Source organism: Populus nigra, chromosome 1, assembly GCF_951802175.1.
Source record: "Populus nigra chromosome 1, ddPopNigr1.1, whole genome shotgun sequence".
Classification (NCBI taxonomy): domain Eukaryota; kingdom Viridiplantae; phylum Streptophyta; class Magnoliopsida; order Malpighiales; family Salicaceae; genus Populus; species Populus nigra.
In genome coordinates this window covers 4356061-4383938 of record NC_084852.1, presented here as the reverse complement: position 1 = coordinate 4383938, position 27878 = coordinate 4356061, and the positions used below count along the sequence as shown (strand labels likewise).

General features: G+C 33.8%; 1 pseudogene; it reads left to right on the top strand.

Annotated features, from left to right (window-relative positions):
- The first annotated feature begins 8887 nt into the window (after positions 1 to 8887).
- LOC133699344 (probable glutathione S-transferase) lies at positions 8888 to 23610 on the top strand (annotated as a pseudogene).
- Positions 23611 to 27878: the final 4268 nt, after the last annotated feature.

The following is a 27878-nucleotide window of genomic DNA, read 5'->3' as shown; positions in this document are numbered from 1 at the left end:
GATGACCAAATCATATGATAAGAAGGCCCGACCTCGAGGATTCCACGAAGGAGATCTCGTACTGAAGAAAATGTTGTTTTTACCAGGAGAAGATTAGAGTAAATAGACGCCAAACAATAAGGGCCCTTACGTGGTAAAGAAAGCATTCTCGGGAGGAGCTTTATTGTTATCTAGAATGGATGGAGAAGATCTAGTTAGACCTGTGAATTCTGACTCTATAAAGAAATACTATGCTTCCCAATCAATAAAATAAAGTTCGGTCATGAATTCTCTTTGTAAAGAACTTTTTTTCATAAAACGTATGATCTTATAGCATTTGAAATCTTTTACTTAAAAGAACTGTTTTTTTTTTTAACGCATGACTAAGGAGATGACTCCATCAATTGGGGAGAACCAAATCAAATCTAAACTTGACATATTTTTGCACACCACACTGGGGGCAAGAAGTGTACGAAGTGCACATAGGGGTCCATAGTGAACCAAAGCCCAAAGGGGTATCATCATAAAAACTTCTAAAAAAACATCTTTTATGAGAATTGCTAATTGCATTGAAAGTTTCAGTTTTCATAAACAAAACCAAATTTTTTGAGTTTTCCTTTTAAAATAATAATAAAAGACAATACTCAATGGAGCAAGAAAGGGCCCCATAAGGAACCAAAGATCTCTTCACCAAGAGGATAGGAAGTGTAGCGCATCGAGCATATTCTGTTTCAAGAGGACGAGTCGGACAAATAAATGGAAACAAGAGCTCAATAAGTCTACAACAGAAAGGGGGACCTATGTTTCCAAAATAGGTAACAAAAAAACATGCATGCTATTTGTCATAACACTAACCTGGCAGGAGAAGGTGTGACGAAGGCCAAAATAGTTCCAAGTTTTTGGGAAAACCGTTGAGGTACAAAATCTCAGGTCAACAAAACTACAGAAAATGATAGGAATTGTGAACCAGCACTGCTTCATTCCTCGAGGTAAGATGATTTCTTTTTAAGTTCAAAACGGGCAGGTCACCCGATATTGAGATCATTTTTTGAAAAAAAGCGTTGAATTTTTCTAAAAAATAGGACAGGTCATCCGATATTGAGACCATTCATTAGAAAAGCGTGGAGTTTTCTAAAAATATTTTTAAGATGGGCAGGTCACCCGATATTGAGACCATTTCTTAGAAAAGCGTGGAGTTTTCTAAGAATTTTAAGAGGGGCCGGTTACCTGATATTGAAACCATTTCTTAGAAAAGCGTGGAGTTTTTCTAAGAATTTTAAGATGGGCCAGTCACCTGATATTGAGACCATTTCTTAGAAAAGCGTAGAGTTTTCTATGAATTTTAAGAGGGGTCGGTCACCTGATATTGAGATCGTTTCTTAGAAAAGCGTGGAGTTTTCTAAGAATTTTAAGAGGGGCTGGTCACCCGATATTGAGATTGTTTCCTAGAAAAAAAAGCGTGGGGTTTTTCTAAAAAAAATAAAAAAACCTGGAGTTGTTCTAAAATTTTTACAATAGGCAGGTCTCCAGATATTGAGACCCCTTTCTAAAATCCTTTTCTCTTACATTTGGGTAGGTCACCCATCATAATGAGACCATCATTTTTTCTGGGTAGGTCACCCATTAGAATGAGACCATTCTCCATCTTTTTTTACTTGGGTAGGCCACCCATTATAATGAGGCCATTCTTCCTTCTGGGTAGGTCACCCATAAGAATGAGACCACTCTTCCCCCTTTCCACTTGGGTAGGTCACCCATCATAATGAGACCATTTTTTCTGGGTAGGTCACCCATTATAATGAGGTCATTCTTCCCCCTGGGTAGGTCACCCATTATAATGAGGCCATTCTTCCCCATGGGTAGGTCACCCATAAGAATGAGACCACTCTTCCCCTTTTCCACTTGGGTAGTTTACCCATTATAATGAGACCATTTTTTGGGTAGGTCACCCATTAGAATGAGACCATTCTCCATCTTTTTTTTTACCTGGGTAGGTCACCCATAAGAATGAGACCACTCTTCCCCCTGGGTAGGTCACCCATAAAAATGAGACCACTCTTCCCCCTTTCCACTTGGGTAGGTCACCCATTAGAATGAGACCATTCTCCATCTTTTTTTTTTACTTGGGTAGGTCACCCATTATAATGAGGCCATTCTTCCCCTGGGTAGGTCACCCATAAGAATGAGACTACTCTTCCCTTCTCTCCACTTGGGTAGGTCACCCATCACAATGAGACCATCTTGCATTTGGGTAGGTCACTCGTCAGAATGAGACCATCTTGCATTTGGGTAGGTCACCCGTCATAATAAGACCACACACACATTTTTGTATTGGTTTCGGATTAAAGGAGATCACCAGATGAGATCTTAGGTTAACCCAACCCCACACAGAGTTTAGCTTTGGTTAAAGGGAATCGCTAGATGGGATTTCAGGTTGACCGAGCTACACACCAACTTTGCTTCGAATTAAAAGAGATCGCTAGATGGGATCTCAGGTTAACCCAACCACACACATAGTTTAGCTTTGGTTAAAGGGAATCGCCAGATGGGATTTCAGGTTGACCGAGTTACACACCGACTTTGCTTCGAGTTAAAGGAGGTCGCCAGATGGGATCTTAGGTTAACCCAATCAAAAGGGCAGGTAGCCCATGAAAATAGACCAATTTTCTTTTTTTTCTTTTTTTCATTTTTTTTAAAAAAGGGGCAGGTCACCCATGATAACTAGACCATTTCCTTTTAAAAAGTGAAATGCTTGGATGAGTGGATCACTCAGCAAGCAAGGAATACTTTCTTTCTTTCTTTCTTTACAAGCTTACTATGCAAAACATTGAGGAGTTTTACTTCGTAAGCATTGTAAAGAGGGGGCATCTGTTGCTACCCAATTTTTGACCCATATTTTGATAAATTTTCAAATAAAATAATAAAGAAAAAATAATAATAAGGGTTTACATGTGGCGATAACATAAAGCATCAAGGCTAATATCAAGGAAGCAATATGTCAAGGAGATAATTAATGAATCATATATAATTACTGCAATATAAAATACCATATATATATATATGATTTGATTCGTGCTTGGTTATGGAAAATAATCATACCATAGATATATGATTTGATTCGTCCTGGTTATGGAAAATAATCACTGCAATATAAAATACCATATATATAGGATTTGTTGGTGCTGGTTATAGAAAACAATCTCTGCAATAATTATTGTAATATTTCCTTGAATAGCACGTGTAGAGATTTTCTATATAAATAAACCTCCAGCCATAATAATGGGGGGGGGAGAAAAATTTTGAGAATGGGGTAATTTTTCAGAAAAGAGAGAAAACACAAAGAAAAACCTAAACCTATCCTCTCTAGCAAAGAAGCCGTAGCCCTCCCCCCTTCTCATCTTTTTAAAAAAACGAAGCAGCCACCCCCCTGATTTTAAAAAGAAAACAGAGATCAGGTTTGACTCCCAGAAACACATTGATTTTTCTCTCATAAGTCCACTTGGAGGTGGCGGTCCTGGAAGAGTGAAGAGAAAGAATCAGAAGGCTACTGCCTAGTGGATGCTTGAGGCGAGAAGGCAGAAGCTCTGTCCATCGGCTTGCACATCATCTTCTACATTTAAAACAGGCCATATCAGCAGGTATGAGCCTCAGTTTTTTTCTTCTTTGTCGTATGTATATTTGGGGTTTGTTGTTCGTTCTTTTCAAGAACTTGTTTCTGTTTTCTTTAAAACGAGGTAGCTGCCATTTATTTCTTTAGTCTTAGTCTTTAACATACGGGGAATAGAGCATGCTGCCCAGGTTCTTCTCCTTTCGCATGAAATTAGTATGGCTGCACTGCATCAGTTTTTTTTAGCTCAAACTTTGGTGTCAGAACCTTGGCCCCCTTTGCGCATACAGAAGTATTCATTTTCCAGTTATAGCATTTTAAGTTAGTTGGCTTTTGAATGGGTTTTTATAAGTTGTTTTAAGTTTTTTTGTAAATCTTATAATATATATGATGGCTTGCTATTTTTTATCGTAATGTTTGCGTTAAATTGCGATGCTTGTGATTTGGACCGAATACAAAAAATGTTTTTTTGTGTGTTGCATACGGCCAATACTCTAACATGTTTTGAACGTTCTTTTTATATAAAAAATATTGGAAGTTTCGAAAATGTGTTTTCGCATGGATTTCTTAAACACAACAAAAAATTATTTTCTTGCATTTCTGGATTTTACAACATGTTTGTAAAACTCCAAAGGGTATTGGCCAATATTCCAAAAAATATAAAAATCTTATTTTTGGGGGGAATTAATCTATTATTCACCGTTAATGTTTGGATAAAGAAACCCCAAAGGGATGAATATCCAAAATATTATTGGGAATAACTTGTTATTATTCACCGTTAATGTTTGGATAAAGAAACCCCAAAGGGATGAATATCCAACCCCAAATGGATGAATATCCAAAATATTATTGGGAATAACTTGTTATTATTCACCGTTAATGTTTGGATAAAGAAACCCCAAATGGATGAATATCCAAAATATTATTGGGAATAATTTGTTATTATTCGCTGTTAATGTTTGGATAAAGAAACCCAAAGTGGTTAATATCCAAAATATTTTTCTAGGAATAATAAGTCATTACACATCCTTGAAAGAAGCCTTGATTGTAATCGAGGACATTTCAATTTTTTTTTACTCCGCGGTTTACGAGCCGTAAGAGTATGAAATACTAAAGGAAAAATGAGCTTTTAAAGCACATGGAATCTCCTTGGATTTCTATCTTAATAAATTTAGTTTGAATCAAACCTAGGAAAATTGATGGGATTAGAAAACACCAACACCATAGCAATTATAAGACAAACCAAATTAACACCAAGCACCTTACCTTAGGTAGGGCGTACTAGGGGTGCTAATACCTTCCCTTTACGCAACCAGTCCCTTGCCTTAGATTCTCTGAAAGACCAGTTAGGTTTCCTAGTGACCATAATACTAGGTGGCGACTCCCTTTATCCACAATAAACAAACAAAGATCCCGAAATCAATCGATGGTCGCCGCGATGCCGCGCTCCGCTCGCGAGGGTGCGACACATATAATGTGGATAACTAAGGCCATAAGACAAGGCACTCGTTTTAAGAGTTTACCATTGGAGGGTATTTTGTTTTAGTAAAGTTTTCAAGGACTTTGATGAAGATCCTAAGTTTGAATTTCAAATTAGGTAGGCCGCCCGTGAAAATATAAATTTTTTATGGAAGTGTGAATACTTAATTGGAAGGAAAATAAGTTTTTTGATGTTAATTTGGGTGTTAATCGGAAGAAATTGAAGTTTAGGGGACTGAAATTGGACATTAAAAAGTTGAATTGGTCAAATTAGGAACTTAATTGTGAAAACAATTAAAGTTTGATAGGCAATTAGGAGTTTGATTGAAGGAATTCAAAACCAAGAACCAAATCGTATAAGGCGCGAGATTTTAAGGGCATAAATTGCCGAAATCATGGTCCAAATTAAAGAAAATTAAAAGTTTGATGGTCAATTAAGGGTCCTAATGCACCAATCAAAAATCAAGGACCAAGATGAAAATGGTGCTTAATTTTGATGATTGAGTTTGGTAGTGGTGAAATTGCATGAAACTAAGAGTTTGGGAGGCAATTACGAGTGCAATTAAAAGCAATTAGAAGAATAAGGATGAAAATAAAATTTGTTAGATCCTAAATTATAAAGCCTAATTTCTAGGTGATTAACCTAGAGGACGCGCCGTTCACCCACTCATCTCTTTCCTTAACAGTTTTGAATGATCGGGTTGACACCTTTCGAGAGCTTGTTGTTGAGTTCTAGACCTCCAAAAGGCATGAGGTTTCTTGCAAATGGAAGAAGAACATCCCTTCTATAACCTCATTTCTATGAAATTAGACGTTTACCTGATAAGCCATCACTGTATTTTTAGATTTTGGATTGATCGAGTTGGCAACTTCAACCGAATGAACATGGAGCTACAACCTCTAAATGGAGCAAGAATGGATCCAAATAAAAGGTGCACATCTCCTCTACCAAGTTCAAGTGGTTTTCGATAATGTTTACATCAGAGTTTTTCTAATGAAACCTTGAAAGTGGTCAACCCAGTTAGCCTTAACTAAAATACCTATTTGTGTAAAACCACCTAACCTTTTTGTGTGTTCATATTTAAAAAATCCAAGAGGGTTCCTATCAAGAGCCATAAATCTTTCATCTGAGATCATAAAGTGAGAAATACATAGCTTTGTCTCAAAGAAAGAGAAAACCATATAGGAAAGACCAGCATCCCTAAAAACCATTGAAGGATAAAGGTTTCAGTTGTTAACATTTGTCTATAGCTCTCTCATTTTGATTAAAGGATTAAGCTTTGATTAATCTTTGAGGAAATTCAATAAAACAAACCTAAAACACCTTATAAATACTCCTATAAATCAAAGAAAGAAAATAAGGGAGAATAGAGAAAAACATGAGGATATACTCTATAAAGAGACCCTAGTATAAAGGTTCAAAGACTTAACATAGAGGATCTAGCAAGCTTTGGAAAGAATAAAAAGTGAAAGGGACATAAGGAAGGAAAAAAGAATGGAAGTAGCAGCCTATAGCCAGCAAGATTGGAGAAGGTATAACCATGTGAAAACTCGAGGTAGAGTCCATGTAGCCTGCCCATTCATGCTTTTTCAATGTTTAATGATTTTTTTGAATCTTTTTGGCATTATTTTATGTTTTTAGCATTTATATGGATTGATGATTGAAAATGTTGTTTTGATTGATGTTGATGAGATGTTAAAAAGGTGTTAGTGTGTTTGTTTTTGACAAAGTTAGAAGTTTTGGAATCTTTCAAAGGTAGCGATAGGAGTTTGATGGCTTTTACTAGGTTGCTAATGCATGTTCTTGGTTACTGAGTTTAGTTTGGGTCTCAAAGTGTTTAAAGAGTCAGCTTTGGATTGAGTTTTAATGTTTTTGTTGGTTGATAATAGGGTTATAGTTTTGGAAGTTGAAATCTTACAAATGTTCTTAATGATTCAAGATTATTTGTTAGTGTTTTTTATTCAAACTTGTTTGTTTATGATAATGTTGTTTGTTAGGGCTAAGAGAGCATGGTTTAGAGGCCTAAAATGTATTTTCTAGGTTTGATAGTGTATGCTGGACGTGTTTTCAGGTCAAAACAAAATCAAAACTAGTGTTTTTAAGGCTTTGTTTGGTTTGCAACTATTTTGATAAGGGGAATTTTATCCTAAGGGTGTGTTTGACAAACATGTCCTTAGACCTGTTTCGACAATTTTGTTTTGAACAAAAATATAATTTTAAACATAACCCAAAAAAATTAAATTTTTTTTTGCTTATTACATACAGCTCAATCCTTATAAAAAAATTGCAATTTTATTTATGAAAAAGGAGAAAAATATTTTTAGCATGGTTTTAGAAAAATTGCATCTTTTGGAATTTACACCAAGTTTGTAAAAATCCTTAAGAATTTGACCAATATTTCAATAACTCTAAATTTTTAATTCATGAAAATTAATGGTCATCATCCTAGCATAAATATTGGATCTATAAGTAGACTAGTATTTAAATACTAGAAGTTGACTAGAAAATTTACAGGATTATTTTAGATATTCACGAATTTTAATTGAGAGTATTTTTTTATCACAATATACGAGTTGTGGAGAAACATTTTGCCTACTAGGATAGGTAAACCTTGTTAGGGCACCTACTTAGACCCTTGCTATAAGAATTTATTTGGGCATATGAGCCTATAATAAACTCAAGATGCCAGATTTATTTATGAGAGTAAATCTTTATTTAGAGTCATAGGCAGATTATCGATTAGGAACCCTTCAAAATCTTTAAACCAATCTAGACCACATAATGCAGCTTCCCTCAAGTAAAATATGCTAGAAGTACTAATACTTTTTGTAACCACAATCAATCTCTTATCCTTAAAATTTATGTTAAAATTAGCATAGTTATCATACCCGACATAGGGTTGACCCGGGCAAGAAGCCGGGTTCCAGGTTACACGGGTTGACCAGGGTCAACCCAGAAAAATTAAAAAAATAATATTTGAAGTTTTAATATTTCATATGAAAAAATTAAAAACAATCCATATGAATATAAACTATATATGTTAGAAATAATGAAGTTTGAAAGATTATTTCAAAAGGTTTTTTATTCAACATTGAAAAGATACTATGTTCGTATGTTATTATTTTAAGTTAAAGTATTTAAACCAAAAAGGTTTTTTTTTCCACATTGAAAAAACATTACTTTTTTCTTGTAAACACAAAGTATATATATTAAAGGGTTTCAAATTTCACATTGAAAAAATAATTTTTTTTCTTGTAAACATAAAGTATATATATACTAAAGGGTTTTAAATCTCATATTGAAAAAATAAAATATTCTTCTAGTATTTATATAGTGAACTTTGAAAAGGGTTAATAACCAACTAAAAAAATATAAAAAAAGGATCTCTTACTAGAAGAATAAATACAATTGAAAAAAAAAAAAAGAATCTCATTCGGGTTTAATCGGGTCGCCTAGGTTATGGATCAATCAAGTTTTACCAGGTTTTTGCTCATTTCAATCTTTTATCTTACTCAAACAAGTTAAGCAATCAAATCCCGAATTAACCTACCGGACAAATCTAAGTTGAATAACTATAAAAATTAATGCATTCAGGACCACAAACCAAATTATTAAATAACAACTCCTCGATCCTATATCCTTCTACATCATATGCGTGCATGTGCCACAAAGCTCAACACTATCATTTTCGTAGAATACTGTATATATTATAGAAGGAGAAGGAAACAAAACGACTAGGAAAGAGGCTTATGAGAGCATGAGGTCCTTGACGTAATTTGCTACAATGTTCAACATGTCTATGTCATGCAATAAATAAGACGACTAGGAAATTAACCCACCACACTGACTCCCATCAGCCTTTTCTTGCAACAAATACTAGCGTTTCCACCCTGTCAGACCTCAGCCTTTGGAGTCCAAGAAGCGTAGCGATACTTGAAGCATCTTCTTTTTCACTTCAAGAATGGCTGGTGATCAAGTAACCCTGTTGGATTTGTGGGCAAGTCCATTTGGCATGAGAGTGAGAATAGCATTGGCTGAAAAGGCTGTAAAGTATGAGTACAGTGAACAAGATTTGTGGAACAAAGGTGCTTTACTTCTTTAAATGAATCCTGTTCACAAGAAAATCCCAGTTTGTGTCCATGATGGGAAACCTATTTGTGAGTCACTTATCATTGTTCAGTATATTGATGAGGTGTGGAAGGATAAGGCTCCTTTGTTGCCTTCTGATCCCTACGAGAGAGCTCAATCTAGGTTCTGGGCAGACTTTGTTGATAAGAAGGTAAATTATTTTTTTGTAAATAAATATAAAGCGTTCATCTTTTGTATTTTCTATTATTGTTTGGTTTTGAGCCATGAGCTGATTAAACCCACATTGCAATTTGATTAGTTTGAATTTTACATCGCCTGTACAATTAATTAGCATCACGATATGGAATGGTGGAGAAGTCTTATCATTATAACAAATTTTTGATGAACTATATTTTCATTCTTGTCAGTTCATGAGAGTTAAAGTAGATGTTTCTGTATAAGGATCACCAAATTGATTGGATCCAATGGCTTTAACACTACTAAAAACAGGGGGTATTTGCATATGAATTTAGCAACGGAATTATCCGTTGCTAAATTCAGTAACGGATTTGCAACGGATTAAACATATATTATTTTTTTAATATTAGCAACGGACTTTAGCAACGGATTATCCGTTGCAAAATTTACGTTGAATTTAGCAACGGATTTTCCGTTGCTAATTGAAAAAAATAAATTAAAATGTTAATATAAAACTAAAATTATGTAGACCGTTGATTGCATAAAATCTGAACCGTTTATTTTCACTCTCTCCCCCCACACCGAAATACAGATCCAACAACCATTTACGCTGAAAATTAATTTACTTCCACTCTTCCAGTATCCTTCTTCGTCCCTAATAACATCGATTCCTAACTGTTCAAAAATCACCCTCTCTTCATCGATTTCATCTTCCTTTACCCGAAACTGTTCATCATCTTCGCACTCGTCTTCAGCAACCCTATTTTTTTTCTTCATCTTCTTCTCCTTCATCTTAACAGTTTCAATATTTCTCTGCAAACCAACAAAAACAGAGACCCATGACAACATCGCACCAGATCCATCGATTTCACCATCGAACATCCTGTTTTACCCCTTCTCTGTAAACAGGTTAGGTTTTGCACTGTTTTCTTCGATAGCTCAGGTAATTAATTTATGGTTTTTGTTTTCTTTGTTTCAATTTAAGTTACACTAAACAGTTCTAACCTAGCTTTCCCAATCTCAGGTGTTATTCTGTCGTGTTGATCCATCTCCCTCACCTGTAACTGAAGAACACAGGTAAGAATTTTTTTTCCCGATACTGTGAATAATGGTTTTAGGCTATTAATTCGAAAATATAAGGTTTATGAAATGTTTTTACCATGATTTATATCCTAATTATGCACGTTTAAGTGAAAATTTATGAAAACCCCCAAATTAATTTTTAGGGTTACGGTTCATAAATTGAATGCTGGCAATTCTTGTGTCTGGAAGAGAGTGATTGATGGAAATTATGCATGTTTAATTGAAAATTTATCAAAACCTCCAATTTAATTTTTAACAATTAGTATTATTGATGCTGGGTGTTCTTTGATGTCTGCAAGTCTTTTTGTCCTCCTATGTGCAGACACCTAGGTGTTTTGAATGTATTCATATGCTTATATATATATAAGGAAACTTGCTTGTTGATGTTGTGTTTTGTTAATAAGATTGCTGTTTTATTTTTGTTTCTTCATTCATTATTTTTTTTCTTGCTGTTTTACTTGTTATATATATAAGTAGCAGAATTGTGTAGTGAAAGAGGTTAGAATTCATGGTTGCCTCCTCCTTGCATGGTGATCAGTTAATTTCCCACATTAGCTATATATGTTGTCTGTTTTCATTTGATTGTCATGTCTTGAGGTTAGCATGCATGATTTGGAAACGTTATTGATCACCAAATGGTTTAAGCGGCAGGCTTTTAATATGATAGTCACATTGAGAATTTAAAAAAGTTAGAGAAACAATGTAAGAAATGGGACATGATTTTTTAGTACATGAAATATAGTAATTTCACTATTTAATTTCATTTATTTTTTTTAATATTCTTTCTCTGTTTTTAAAAATTTCCTTAATTTAACAATTTTTTTATTTTATTTTTTTCAACTCAAAGGCATTCTAGATATAATAAGGAGTTTGGAACTGGCTATATGACTCATCTATATGTATGCTTTAGCTATTGAATTTTGGATAAAAATCTGTAATATTTACTCATTTTATTACGGTACCTAATGCTTGCTTTGTTATTTGGCTTTTTTTTTTTAATTTCTGGGTCCTGACATGACTTTGTTCAATATGATGGCTTAGGTTTTTAAGCGTGGCATCAAGTTATCTTCCTCAATAATTAATCAGCCTTTGGGTTCTTCTTGGCACGAAAGCGGTGTGTTGCGTTCTTACTATTATTTAATATGGTCTCCTTAATGCTTTGTCCTTTTGAGGTCTTGTGCTCTTATACTACATGTCATTTACATGGAATATCATTTAATGCATCCAGCTTCCTTTGTTCATGCAATTTTTCTACATGTCATTTACTGTTTTTATACAAACTGTTACCATTTTCTGCATCTGCTACCATTGTTAATTAGAGTTAATTATAATTTAGTCTATGCATTTTTTGTGATTTTATAAGTTAGTCATTATGTTTTTGAAAACCATAAGTTAGTTCCTTGTTATAAATTAAATGCTAGTTATTTTAAAATTTCAAAATGAATCATGTTTAAGATTGAAATTTTTCAGGTTAGATCTTAGAAGAAAAAAATTGTGATGAGAAGACAAGTGCCAAAAAAATATAAAAAATTAATAGTTTAACTTGGATATCCTTTCTGTTTTTCATGGTTTAACTTGGATTTGTTTTAAAAGACTAGCAAGTGTTATAACTGGATGGGTTTAAGATGTTATGCACAATTCCTTTACCTAAGATGTACACTAGTAGATTTATCAATGAATGTCTACTGGAATTTTGTTTGTTGAAGCTTATTTTAGAGTTAATTGTTATGACATTCCATTTCTGCAACTGACCTCATGTGTCAGTTATTAACTAAGAGGTGGAATTGTGTATTGTATCTTCTTGGTAGGAGCAGTGGATTTCAAGTAGCATCCACTCATCGGCCATGTACAAAAGGAACTGCCACATTAGAGAACTGGCCTTGATGGAACTCAGTACAATCTCTTACTGTTAGACAGTGAAGGAATAGATGCCTATGATCAAACAGTAAGTGCATTTACCTTATCAAGATGAACTGATGATTGTTGTGCTGCTTTTATGTTTTAACAGTTCAAGAATTGATGAAATGGCTAGTAATAAATTTTATTAATTGAAGAATTTATTTTCTGTGATTCCTTCTTATTTATAATTTACACCATATCCTTTTTATATTCCCATACAGCTGCTGTTTTGGATTATGCAGTAATTGCTGTTTTGGATTACCATCAATCTATTTAATAAGCTTACTGAATACATGTACTAGAATAGTGTTATGAATCTACCAAGCAGCTTAGCACATTAATTACATGATATAATTGCATTTAGATATTGAAATCCTAGGTCCTGGTTGCTTGCTGCCACAGTAACCTCATCCTTCTTCTTCCCTTCTTTTCTTGGGGCTTACTGACTTCCTTTTAGCAATTTCGTGTAAATGCTTCCTTGTATCAAATAATTAGGCCTCTCGTTGTGGCAATGCATGAGTTTCATCGTATCTTCTGTTATGTGAAAAGCTGGTACAAAAGAAGAACATTATTTAAACATCAACCTTTGAAATGGCACAAGTTCACTTCCCTGTCATTGTTGAGAAATACACATCCTTCTTCCTAAAATACCTAATCCAGCAATTGTTACTTTGTGGGCTAGACCTTCAGACTCTGTCTGTAAATTATTCACACTTCCAGTTATTTCCTTTCCACATTCCATGTTTTAGATGACTCTGATTGTTGCATGAACTAAGTAGCAAATTGTTTGGAGCCAACTTGTGTAATTGCAGAAACAATCGCATGTTTTTTAGCAGGTTTTTCTGTAATGATACATGTAAAATGCACCAGCATTGTGCAATAGTTCATTTTTAGGTCAGTTAGCTGAGTTTCTCTGTGTGAATGATGCAAATTGATGGTGAAAATCTTTGCTTGCTTAGCCATTATCAGTGGATATAGGATCAGTTAACAAACTACAAGCAATCGTATGGGCTTGTTAGAATTATTTGTGGAAAAGGCTAGGGTCAAGTGCTGTGAGGTCACTGGACTTGACCATTTAAATTGTGAAATTGGAAATATTAGACACTCTTTTGCTGTTTTCGGTTCTCAAGGTCATGATCTTGTTTGGAATGAATATAAAAGATGGGATCTTGATGTTTACACTGTGAAGTCAGTTCTAGCAAAGCACTAATTAGTATAGATCCATTTCCAATCACACAAAGGATAAAGGATTAGAGAGGAAAGCACTAATTTGTTTTAAAGACTAGCAAATTGTTATAACTTGATGGGTGTAACATACTGTTTATGTTTTTTATTTTTCCAGCAATATGAATGGCTTATTGGATCACAATATGCTACATTTGATTGGGTTGCAATAAGAAAACTTCCACCTTGTGCCATTGATTCTTGGGGCTTAGGTAAGTCTATTTTGCTCCATTTTTACATGGTTGCTTAATTATATCGTGCGTAATTTTTCTGTTAGGCATGCCTATTGTAATCTTTTCAAGTAGTTGGAACTTTGCCTTTCATTGGGACAATATTGACAGTTTGTATAAGAAAACTAATGGAATGATTTTCTTTCATTACATCCTATATTGAGTACAATCAAACTCTCAGAAACATGATTACACATTTAGGTGTGTGTGGTAAATAACAATACTTACATTACAATGATGGAAAAGTTGATTCCTTTTACTATATGCACAACATAATTGATAAAATAAGAATTCTGTTGAAACAGCTTGAAATATGTTGAATTTGATATTGAATTTTGTTGATCGGATTTTGAGGGAGAGATGGGAGAAATGGGTGAGAGATATTGATGTTTGAAGGAAATGTTTAAATTGTTATTCAACACTTTGAAAAATGCAAAACCACTTTTAGGAGTTTTACGGAAAAGTAAGTATTCTTTAAATTCGGTGATTGCAATTATAATTACGCGTGGAAAACATGTATACCCACGTAAATTAAATAATGTCGTGTGATTTTTAATTGAAATTATATTAAAATAAATTTTTATAATTTGTTTAACATTGTTATATTAAAATTATTTAAAAATATAAGAATATTAATTTGATATTCTTTTTTTAAAAATGTCATAATACAAAAACAAATCCTCATCCAAGAGACTAATAGTATTCTTTAAATTCGGTGATTGCCTTAACCATAAATATTAACAATATTTATTGCTCGTCCGTGTAGAACTTGTAATCAACTAAATTGGATTGTGCCTAAAAAATTTATAAAACAAATGTATTTATATTTTCATCCACCAGTATTATAATTATTATTTAATTATTATTTCACTACGACATAAAAGATAGATACAATGTATATGATAAGAGATAGATACAAATGTGAGTAACTATTGTAACACATAATAAATTATGTTTTTTTTTATATTGCATTTTTTTCTTTTTTAAAAAATGAAAAAAATTCTTTAATCTTGTATTACCTCGCATGTTTCTGATTTTATTTACCATTTATTAGTTGAGCAAAAAAATATCCGAATAAAAATAAAAAGTTTGATGGATCCAATAAAAATAAAATGATCCAAATAAAAAAAAAACTACTTGAGGTGGTAACAAAAGTTAGAAGGACCAATAAAAAAAATGAACTCCAAAACTATTATAAAGATAAATTTATTTAATATTTGTTCAACTAAATATTTTTTTTTCTTCACCCATTTATGTTGTATAAAATACTAACCGAACATAATCTAAAAGTCTACTTTTGTCACTAGTTAGAAAATATAAATGAAAATATAAAATACTAACCGAACATATTTTATTTTAAAAGATTGTTTAAGTACTAGTAGTTAAAGAAGTATGCTTATTTCAAAAAATGCTTATTGGTGTTGTCATGTTAATTAGATTAACATGGATGATCGATCGTGGATGTATCGTCGTCTTATGGATGGTCGCCTTCGTCCTGAATACATTACCGGTGTTAGAAGATTTATCAATTTTGCATTTTCAATTGATAAAAATATATCTGGGGGAAAATTAGATGTCCTTGTGTGAGGTGCAAAAATCAAAAGTTTTTAAAAGAAGATGATGTTTGTAAACATCTATTGATAAAAGGTTTTTTACCTTGTTATGAAAATTGGACTGTACATGGGGAGCCTTATGTTGCAGAACCAATATTGGTTGGACCTTCATCGATTGGAATGAGTCATGTTGTGAATGATTGTCTAGAGAATCCATATAGGAATATGGTTATGGATGCAGTGGGGTTGGGTGATGCATTCTACAATGATAATGTGTATAGTGGTAGCAGGAGAAATTCCACATCCGGATGCAACTAAATTTTTTAAGCTTTTGAAAGCTGCGGAGGAGCCGTTGTGGGATGGGTGTACCAAGCAATCCAAATTATCTGCTTGTGTACAATTGCTTAATATGAAGTCAACTTTAAATTTGACTCAGAATGCCTTCAACAATTTAATTGACTTTACAAAAAGTTGCATGCCTAATGATGAAAATTTGGTTTCAAATTTTTATGATGCCAAGAAATTTATGCGGCCACTTGGACTTGGTTATGAGAAATATGATGTGTGTCCTAATTACTGTATGCTGTACTATGGGGCAGATGCAATGAAAATAAATTGTGATTTTTGTGGAAGTTCACGATACAAACCTAGAAATCCAACTAGTAAAGGTTCCAATAAGGCGGAGAAGCAACTCCGATACTTTCCTCTAACACCAAGGCTTCAGAGACTATTCATGTCTCCATATCATGCCAAAGATATGACATGGCATCATTTTCATAACTCTGATAATGGGGTTATGGTGCACCCATCTGATGGGGAGGCATGGAAGGAGTTTAATCGTGTCCACTTAAGCTTTGCATCAGATCCGACAAATATTTGGTTAGGGTTGTGCACTGATGGGTTTTGTCCATTTGACATGTCTTCAAATACATACTCTTGTTGGCCAGTAATTGTGACTGTTTATAATTTGCCTCCGTGGAAGTGCATGACTAGACCATTCATGTTTTTGACAATGATGATTCCTGGGCCAAAGAATCCGGGTAAAAAGCTTGATGTTTTTCTAAGACCTTTGATTGATGAGTTAAAGAATTTGTGGTTTTTTGGTGTTGAAACATATGATGTATACAGAAAGGAAAATTTTCAATTAAGGGTAGCTTTGATGTGGACCATTAGTGACTTTCCAGCATATGGCATGTTATCGGGGTGGAGTACTCATGGAAATCTGTCTTGTCCTTATTGTATGGAGCATAACAAGGCTTTTAGATTAAAAAATAGGGGGAAAACTACATTTTTTTATTGTCATCGACGATTCCTACCCATGGACCACCCATATAGATTTCAATATGATAAGTTTTTGAAAGGAGTAATTGAAAGACTTCCTCCTTTACCTCGTCCATCTGGTTTGGAAATGTTAAATGAAGTGTCCAAGTATACTGAGGGACATAATAGAGGTTCATCATATAATGATAAAATTCCTGGCTTTGGTGTTAAGCACAATTGGGTGAAGAAGAGCATTTTCTGGGAGCTTCCATATTGGCATACAAATTTGATTCGTCATAATCTTGATGTCATGCATATTGAGAAAAATGTCTTTGACAACATTTTTTATACAGTAATGGATTGTCCGAATAGAAGCAAGGACAATTTAAAGGCAAGGTTGGATATTCAATTGTATTGTCAAAAGCCAAATTTACATTAGCAACAAGATATGAGTGGTCGGCTTTACAAACCTAAAGGCACTTATTGTCTACATAAGAAACAACAACAAGAAGTTTTGTCATGGATGAAGGAATTATCATTTCCTGATGGTTATGCTTCAAGCATTTCACGATGTGTGAAAGAGGCACAATGTAAGGTTTCAGGGATGAAGAGCCATGATTGTCATGTCTTCATTCAAAGACTTCTTCCAACCGCTTTCCGACCTTACTTACCTAGGCCACTGTGGGAGGCATTAACTGAACTGTCCGTATTTTTCCAAGATATTTGTTCAACAAATTTAAATGCTCAGCACATGGAGTTAATGCAGATGAATATAATTGAAATAATTTGCAAACTTGAAAGGATTTTTCCTCCATCCTTCTTTGACTTCATGGAACACTTGACGATACATCTACCTTATGAGGAAAAAGTTGGTGGACCAGTTCAATATCGATGGATGTATCCATTTGAACGGTATGTTTTCATACTATGTTAATTTTATTCAATTTTTATTTTTTAAAAATAAACTAATTGACAGAAATGGTATAGTTATATGTTTTATTTGAAGAAGAAAGTGACCAATAAAGCTAAAGTTGAGGGTTCCATATGTGAAGCATACTTGATTGATGAAATTACCAATTTTGCATCTCATTATTTTGGTGATGACGTGCAAACAATTTGGAATCGAGTTCCATGCAATGATGATGGTGGCCTTAGAAGTGTAGATGGATGTCTCTCTATTTTTTCTTATCCAGGGAAAAAATTATCCAAAAGATTTTATAAAAGGCAGTTGTCACATGCTGAAATGCAAATTGCGCATAACTATGTGATATTCAATTGTCAAGAACTGAAGCCTTATTTAGAGTAAGTATGAAATATTAATTTGTACTAAATTTATAATAATTTATTATTAACTTTAACATTTTAAAATTTTAGGCAATGTCGACAAGAGCTAAAGTCACAACAACCACATGCGAGTGATGGTGAAATTGAAAAATTATGCGAAGTGATCTTTCCAAATTGGTTAAAAAATCATGTAAGTATTTTAGTAAAATTAATTTATATTTTATGTCAATTAGCCACTTTAAAAATATTATTAATCTCTTTTGAATCATTATTTCTTATGGAGTTAACTATTATGCTAGGTGGAATACCAATCTAATGGAATTGAAAATCAGCTCTTTGGACTTGCTATGGGCCCTTCAACTTCAGTGAAATGTTATAATGGCTATTATGTGAATGGTTTTAAATTTCATACTCAACGTTATGGTCGTTTTAAAAAGACAATGAATAGTGGAGTTTGTGTGAAAGGAAGTTGCTATGATGATAATGAACGTGATTATTATGGAATGCTTAAAGAAGTTGTTCGGCTAAAATACTTGGGGAGTAAGTGCAAGTTATTTATGTTTAAATGTAATTGGTATGATACAAAACGAGGGATTAGAGTGCATCCTTCGAATGGTTTGGTTGAAATCAAGCATACATCTCGACTACACGGAAATGATGATTTTGTATTAGCACAACAATGTCAACAAGTCTACTATACATATCCACCTGGTAATAAATCATCTGAATGGTGGACGGTTATTAAGACAACTGCTAGAAGTCGTTATAATGTTGACATGGGTGAATTTATTGAAGATGCCAACAATGTGAGATCATTTGATGTTGATCAATCAGATGAGATTTCTCAATCATGTCGTGTCCTTCCTACTCAAACACACTTGATGATCCAAATATACTTGTTGAACCATCTTATTATGAAGAAATCGGGCAACATGAATTGATTCAACTTGACATGAATTGGGGAAACAAAGATGATGAAGATGAAGATGAAGAAGATGATGGTGATGGTGATGGTGATGGTGAAGAAGAAGAAGATGATGATGGTGATGGTGATGGTGATGGTGAAGAAGAAGAAGATGATGATGATGAGTAGCACAAGTTAATTATATTTTGTAGTATATGTAATGAATTATCTTTATTATATGTATGAATGATTTCATATTATTTGACAATATTTAGGCTGTCAATGTTTTTTTTTTTTTATTCAAGTGTGGGTTATGCATCACATTACATAAATCATTTTCATTCACCTTTGAAACCATTTATAACCTTTCAAGTATCAAGTATTAAATTGTGATTCTGATGTTATATTTTATTTTGTGATTCGTTTTCTTGCTTACAGATGCTGAAGCGTGAAAGAAAGGGTTCTTCCTACTCAATGTTTTGATTTATAGGACCAAACATCAAGGTAAGCATACTCATAAATTTTGATTTCTGCTTAATTAATTATTTAGATTATTATTTTTATTACTGTTTGTGGTAATTGGCTTTTGACAATTTAAACTTCATGGCTGAGTTTTGTCAATGAGATTTAACAGTTTGTTTTCGTTCTAGTTATGGTAGTCTTGGGAAAATATCTGTGAATTTTTTGTTCCTGATAGTTTAACTATGAACTAATTTATTGTTATGTTGTATATATTGCCATAATCTAAATGTTAGTTATTTTTTCTGGTTTTTAGCATGCCTCGACGAGGATCCATATTAGATTCTAGGAGTGACAGGTCCACTTCAAGGAGTGACAAGTCTACTTCATCCAAGTCATTTCAAACTACATCAAGGCATAATAACAAAGGATCCACATTTCATCAACCTGTGTATCAGAACACAAATGAGTATTATATACCTACTTTGGGGAGTACACATCCTCCTCAACATGATTATGGGAGGGTTGATGCATATCAATATTGTGAGGGCTTTCGTTATCAAGATTTGCTTCAAACTCAAGGAGGTTTCTCTCGAGATAACCAACTTGTTTATGGAGGACATAATTTATATGGGAGTTATGGGAGAGTTGAAGGTAATGATGATGATGTGAACATTAGAAATGAAGATGAGGGAGACGGTAGTAATGAGAGAGGTGTATGTGATGAGAGAGGTGTATGTGATGAGGATCACGATGGTGTTCCATCATATCACGGTTCAATATCTTCTCCATACAATTATGATCAAAGTGTTAAAAGGAAGGGTTTTGACACATCAATAGATCCAATAACAAGAAAAAAAGAGCTTTGTTTGTATGGAACAACCGAGTAAGTTCAAACTTTCAATAACTAACTTATTAAGGTTATATTTTCAGGTATGAAAAAAATTACTTATTATTGTGTACTTATTTGTTTAATATAAGTTTGTTATTATATATTTTCAGGTTCAATAATGCATCGTGTGGTCGTGCAATCGGAGATATTTTGAGGTCTAATTTTAAGGGAGCATGGCACTCTTGGGAAAAAGTAGATCCAATGTGCAGGGATGAACTCTTTAATATTCTTTTTAATTTTGATCACTTTAATGTAGAATTATAAAAATTATCAACTGAATAGCTATGATTGATTTGTGTTATAATTTGTTCTTATTTCTTGTTTACTCTTTAATATCATTTAATTTCTTTAGTTATTACATCATCTTGCAAATTCTGAACAAGATAACACAATATGATTAATGATTTATATAATTTGAAATTTTGTGCACTCTTTTTACTTGGTATATATATTATTTGGTAGAAAAAATATTCCTTTCCTGAGGAAGATGAGTCGATTGTTCGTAATATTTGGGAAGATAAGGCTAGGATAGCTTTGAATCAACAATTGACCCGAGCTCGCAAGAAAGCCATGTCAAAAGAAAACACTACAAATATTATAGATTGTCTTGATAAAGGTCCTGCTTGGATAAACAATGATGACTGGAATCAAATGATCAAAAATGTTTGGTCCACCCCTGAATTTCAAAGGAGATCTGAATCTGCTAGGAGGAATCGATTAACCAAAACAGATGGCAAAATAAGCACTCATTCTGGAGGAATAGTGTCATTTGCATCATATCGAGCTAACATGGTAAGGATTTTTTTTAATGCTTAAGATAATAAATTAAAATTTGTATATTTATCTTTTATAATATTTATTAATCTTGAAAGCAAGAGGAAGCTGGTGGAAAAGAACCTCCATGGGATGATGTCTTTACAGCTTTGCATCAAAGTACTAAGCAATCTGGTAGCTTTGTCGACAACAAGTCTAAAAAAGTGGTTATATGTATTTTTTATTGATTATTGCTTAATATAACTTAAGTATTATTCAACATTCAAATTAATTTATTGTTGCATGTATTTTATTTGTAGGAAAATTATAAAATGGAGATGATTTCAAAGTATGGAACTGATCGGGAAAATCATCCTTCATTTGATGGAGCAGCTTGGTGTGTGGCTTCAGGAGGAGTTACAAAGGGTAGGGTATATGGTGCACCTCGTATGCCAAAATCAAAAGTTAGTACAAGCTCTTCATCACATTCCTACTCGGTGGAGTCATCATATCCCAGTTCATCGTATCGAGCATTGCAAAAGGAGATAAAGGATAAAGAAGAGGAGATAAAGAAAAAAGATGATTTTATTCTTGAAATGAAATGGCAGATGGATTCCATGAAAGAATATCTTGTGAACAATCTTGGATATCATGGTGGGACATCAAATATTGATCAAGGTATGCCACCACCTTTGACTCCATCAATACCGCCACCTATGGCTCCTCAGATAATGACACCTATGGGTCCTGCATTTCAACCAATTTTTAGACCTACACCTCGACCTTTATATCCTGCTCAATCTTCTGTTGATCCACAATATCATGGTTCGTCTTCGCAACCAGCACCATGATTGTATTTTTTGTTGTTTTTTTTTATTGTATTTGAACTTAATTGTATTAATGCAAGTTTAACTAAATTTTTATAATATGAATATTATTTTTATTTTGTTTTTTATTAATGATATAATTATTTTTAATATTAATTAATTTATGTTGGTTATATATATTCTACAATTTTTAAATTATTCATAAATAATTAAATAAAGAAATTAAAAGTGATTTTAATAAATAAATAAAAATTAATTTAATAAAAAAACAAATGCAATCACCAACGGATTCTCCGTTGGTGATTGCAACTTATGCATGAATCAGCAACGGAGAATCCGTTGCTGATTCTGATTTGGCAGCAACAGATCAACAGATAATTCGTTGCTAGTTTTGCAACGGATTTTCCGTTGCTAAATGTCAGCAACGGATTTTCCGTTGCTGCCAAATCAGCAACGACAAATCTGCATCCGATTTTTGCCGTTGCTGATTCCGTTGCTAAATTATTTTAGCAACGGATGTTAGTCTTATTTGCAACGGAATCGTCCGTTGCTAATTACTCCATTTTTTAGTAGTGTAAGACGCACCAAGAAATGAGGTTTTCCTATTGGTGCGCATTTCGTGATTAAAAAAAGTCATTAGTCGAGGGCCAGCTTGTGCGCGCAATAAATAAATAAATCAAAAAAGTCATTGATTGGATACTCTAACGATGAATGAATAATGTTATCACCATCTTTGAATTTATACTGCTTTGAATTTCTAACCTCTCTAACGATGAATGGCTTTGCCCTCCTCTTTAGACAGAAATGAAGTACTTGGACCACCTTTGACTTTTGTGATTCCAAAAAGTCTGTGTGGTGAATTTTTTTTTAACAGGAAATTGTTTGTCTCAAGTTTTAGAAAATAATATAGATTAAAAAAATATTAGAAAAATAATATAGTTGAATATAACCATGTTTTTCAATAATAATTTTCTATACAATTATTATTTCCGTTTAGTTAAACGATAAAATGAATGTAAATAAAATTTTGGGGTTAATTTTTTGTATATATAAATTAATTTGCATGAGATATATATTTTGATTTTTAACTAAATAATCGTTATTTCTAATAATAAGAAATAATAAAAAAAAACACAGTTTTTTTAAACTGTTCTATTTCCATTGGATGTATTTGCCAAAACATTTACCTAATTATGTGTGGTGACCATTATACTGATTTGTTATGCAATGGTGTGATATAAATCTGCAGATACATGACCTCGGGAGGAAGATATGGACAACAAAAGGAGAAGATCAGGAGGCAGCCAAGAAGGATTTCATTGACAGCCTCAAGCTTTTGGAAGGAGAGCTTGGAGACAAGCCTTACTTTGGGGGCGACACCCTCGGTTACGTTGATGTAGCACTACTTCCTTTCTATTGCTGGTTTTATGCCTATGAAACCATCGGCAACTTCAATATAGAGGCTGATTGTCCGAAGCTGATTGCTTACTGTAAGAGGTGCTTGGAGAAAGAGATTGTATCCAAGTCCGTTAAAGATCCACAGAAAGTCTATGATTTCGTTGTGATGCTGAGGAAGAAGTTTGGGCTTGAGTAGTGTTCATCCATAGGCAAGGAGGTGCTATTTCCTGTTGAGAAGTTGTTGTACTTGTGCACCATGTGAGTTATGTTTCAAATAAGGGTGGCACTTTGTTGTGCCTGTAATATGTTTATAGTTTGAGAGGGCACTTTGTTATGCCTGACTGAGGATGTGGTTTTTCTCTTTGTGACGTTTGCCTTCATGTAAAAAGACGGTCTTCATTGCCCATTGGTTCTTGATAAATATAGATATTTATCATCTTAAAAGTGTGGAAAAATCATTTGAACTTAAAAATTTAAGGTATTGAATAAGATTTAAAAAATTATTTATTGTACTTTTTAATATTCTTTGAACTTAAAATTTATAAAGATTTACTTTTCTATTTTGTATTTTATTTTATTAACTTAATATTTGATAGAATGAGTGTAGTTGGATTTAAATTGATAAGAAATATTTTATTTTAAAATTTTAAATTATTGGATGGGATATTGCATAACTGGTTATCAATAATTTAATAAAATATAGATCTCAGTTCATGCAAAAGAGAAGGAGGAAACCTTAGAGAAAAAAAAAAAACACAAAAAACCTCAAGAGGAGGCCATTACAAGGAAAACCAAAAAAAAGGAAAAAAAGAAAAAGGGAACAACCCGAGAAGGGGGGGCTGACATTCTAGTCTCTGCTCTCTGCCGCCACCCCCCTTCATCGATTTTCTTTCCTCCTCTTCTTCACCAGTCACCAAGAACAGACAGAGCAAGCCCTCCATGGCTTTTCTTTTCCTCTCTGGCTTGATACCAAGATCACCACCACACCAGCCTTGGCCTCCCCTCTCAGCCGAACAAACATCCCCAACCATCAACAGCATTGCCTCCAACTGAGAGCTCCATCCTCAACGTTGGTTGCAGTCAAGATTAACAGCAACATCCTCAACAGCTCCAGCAACTAGGTGCAAATGCAAGCCAACAGCAGCAATAGAGGGGACCCTTCTTTCCTTTCCTTCTCGTCTAAAACAACAGCCACCGGCATCAGTTACACCCCTGTATTTCCAGCAGCAGCCTTCTCTTCTCATTAGTGGCAGCATAAATTTCAGTGACTTGAGCAGCAGCCACCGTGAGCAACAACAGCACTAGCATGAAAAAACCAGAAGAGAGAGAAGGAAAATGGACGAGCACAGTACAGACAAGGAGAGCACGGAAAGAAGACCAGGGGAAGAACGAAAGGAAAACAGAGGAGAAGAAAACGGTTTCAGCTGGCCAGCCCTCCATCACCGCCATCTTCATCTTCAAGTGTAGCAACAGGTAAGCTTCGGTTTGCATTTTAATTACTATGTTTATGTAGCAGGCATGCGTGACCAGTTCATGCACTCCTGCGAAAAAATAAAGGCAAAGGGAAAACGGGTTACCAAATTTTTGCGGTTCGTCGTGATGTCCGGATATAACAAGAGTTATAATTAAATTGTAAAAAAAGAGGAAAGAATGGGTCAAAGTAAAATTAAAAAAGAACGAGACTATAAATACCCCATTCTCTCCTCCATGTGGCTGGACATATATATTGTGAGAAAAAAAAGGGCAAGATTTCATATTCTTCCTTCACCAAACTTGAGAGAAAAACACCTAAATTATCAAGTCTACACAAGTCTTAGATTACTAGGTGGAGAAAACACATTGGGCAAAGAATTAACAAGAAGTAAAATGAAGAAATTGTGAAGGAAAAAAAGGGAGGGGCTGACTGCGTGCCAGAAAAGGGGACTTAAAAATCTTTAATCAAATTAGAATTTAAACCCAAATTTCCTTGAAGTAAGAAGTTCTAAATCAATTGTGAAAAACAATTTAAATTCAGTTAAGAATTGTGCACCAATTTGAAGTTTGAAAAATTAGGGTTATTGAGTGAAATTTGAAAGAAATGCAAAAATGATTGAAATTAAGTGAATTTGAGTAATATAGGTTGCCTTAAACATCAAACCATTCAAAAATATTAAAGCAAGACCAATGGTCAAAAGGACAAGAGTGGCCGACCATGGTGGGTTTAAGGGGAAGAAAAGAAATTATGATTTTTGCTTAATGAGAATCTTGTGACATATTGCCATAATGTGAACAATGATTAAATGAGGTAATTAAGTAAATGAAAAGGGGAAGGGAACCCTTAGTTCCCTTAGCCCAAGTTTCGACCAATACTAAATGGAGGATGAGGAGGAGTTTTTGGATATCATATGTTAATGATGAATGAATTAGGGGTAGTAGAAAGTTTACTAATAGAAAAAAGCATGAAAACTTGATAATAAAAAACTCAGTGAATCAAATGCATGTGTTACATGAGGTGGAAATAAAATTTATTAACCATGGATATAGCTTATGGTTCGGCTTAGTAGAAATTATGAAATGCAGGAAAAACATAGAAATAGTTGTCTTAAAAGAAAAAGTTCATCTAAAAACCGTGGCAAATTTAACAAATTGACAAAACGAGGAAATTTAGTCGTGTTAGGGATAGAATCAGGTTTCTTCCACTCAGAAAAATGTTTAGTGCCATGTCTTAGGGTTTTTTTAAAAATAAGTTGTGTTCAAAACCAAAATTTATGATAATAGTTATAATGTAATAAATAATAATGATCTTAAGGGATATAATGAGGAACACAAATGTAAAGGAAACAATTATAAAAAAAAGTCCACATTTTCGTTATTATTTTCATTGTTGTTATTAAAAATGTAACTTGAGTAAGAAATGATGTGGTGTACCTATGGAATTAGAAGGGATTGTAGGAGGGGCACAACAACAACAAGGGAGTGCAAGCCGAGCTTCTGCAGTAGGTAGGTGATGTATACCTATACTTTTTTCATAACAATGATTTTGATAATCTGTTCAATTTTCGGATTTTACATCTATGGGGTAAGCCAGAAAGAGAAAAGATAAAGCAAAATAAATGAGGAATAAAATCTAGGGGGTGAGAAGGAACGAATGATGAGAAACAGAACCAGGGAAGGTAAACAAGCCTAACACAGAGACGAAAACGAGAAAACACAGAGGAGGTAGCTTCCATTCAACCAGCAGCACCTCACGCCTTCATCACCATCGTCTTCATCCTGAGCAGAAAAACCAGAGAGAAAACCCACGAATAGAACACAACAAGGGAACGAGATGTATACACACCAGAACAAACAAACACATAAAAAGGTTGCACCGAGAGAAAGCAAAAGAAAAGAAAGCACCAGAGGGAAAAAAAACGAAAGGAGGAACAGAGGGGTCTAAAGCACGCCATCGCCCTCGTCCAACTTTTAGGTAAGTTTCTCCAGCTTTACAAGATAATTCACCAACACTGTGCACTTGCAAATATAATTACATTGTGACTGTAGCAAGCATGCGTGAACAATTCATGCCCGCTTGTGGGTAGAAACTGACCGGGTCACTAGCTTGAGCCAGTGATCAGACCGGGCCGGCTGGATCCAACCTAGCCCGTACATGTCGGGCCAGAACCAGCCCAAAGAAAAAATAAAAAACAGGAAAAAACTGGGTCTGGGTTTTAGGCCCAACTAGCCTAGTCCCCTTTATTTTAGTCACTTTTATTTTGATTTTTTATCAAACAAGTTGTATTTTTAATATCAGAAAAAAAAAATTTTAAAATTTTTTTTACCCTTTTGAATTTATTTGTAGGTCCCTTATATTTATTTTAGGGTATTTCACTGTATATTTGATCTGTGGATTTTTATTGTGAAATGCAAATCCGGTATTCAATACATTGGTTTTTAAAAGATAAAAAATGTATGCTTTGTTTTAGATTCATTTTATTGTTTTATTTACTGACGTCAGAGCCAGAATACCATGTTTTTTTTTTTTGCTACGTAATATTTATCAACGCTAGAGTTGAAAATGTCCATAGTCGAATATTAATTGGTGCTAGAGTCAAGAATGTTATAGGTAGACCATCATAGATAAAACACAACAAACCCTTAGCAATTTAAGAGAAAATCAGCGATGCAGCCTACCTTATATAGGACTCTTAAGGGGTGATAATATCTTCTTTTTTGCGTAACTAGACTTGCACCTCAGAATCTCTGCTGACCAGTTAGGGTTCCTAGTGACCATAATACTATGTGATGACTCCTTAAACAAGACCTTTCCCCAAAAGAACAAGATGCCAGAAATTCTGTTCTTTTCCACTAGGGACTTTTAGGACTAAGCTTCACTTTTTGTTTTTTTTTTAATTGCTATCATATTTGTTGTGCTTATTGGTTTATTTTCTTGCCTTTACTGCTTTAGCATGCATCTTGTTTATATTGTCATGCATCACATTAAGAGCACACACGTTGTAATCTAGGATAAATGGGGAAGTAACGATACTCCAATGACTTTAGCCTAGGTAAGACTCGTGAAACCATTCAACTCTCATTTATTTGTTTACTTGGAAGTGGTTGATATGCCAATCTGATATTAATCAGGGCCTCTATCTTCACACTACTTGTAAGCCTCATATCGACCTTTCGAGGACGATCATTGATCATGCGAGAGACCTTTTGAGGCTAGATAGTGACCTATCCTCTTTATGCACTTAACGATTAGAATCTACCAAAATTTCTATCAAAATTTTAGCAGAGTCTCCCCTATATTGGGAGG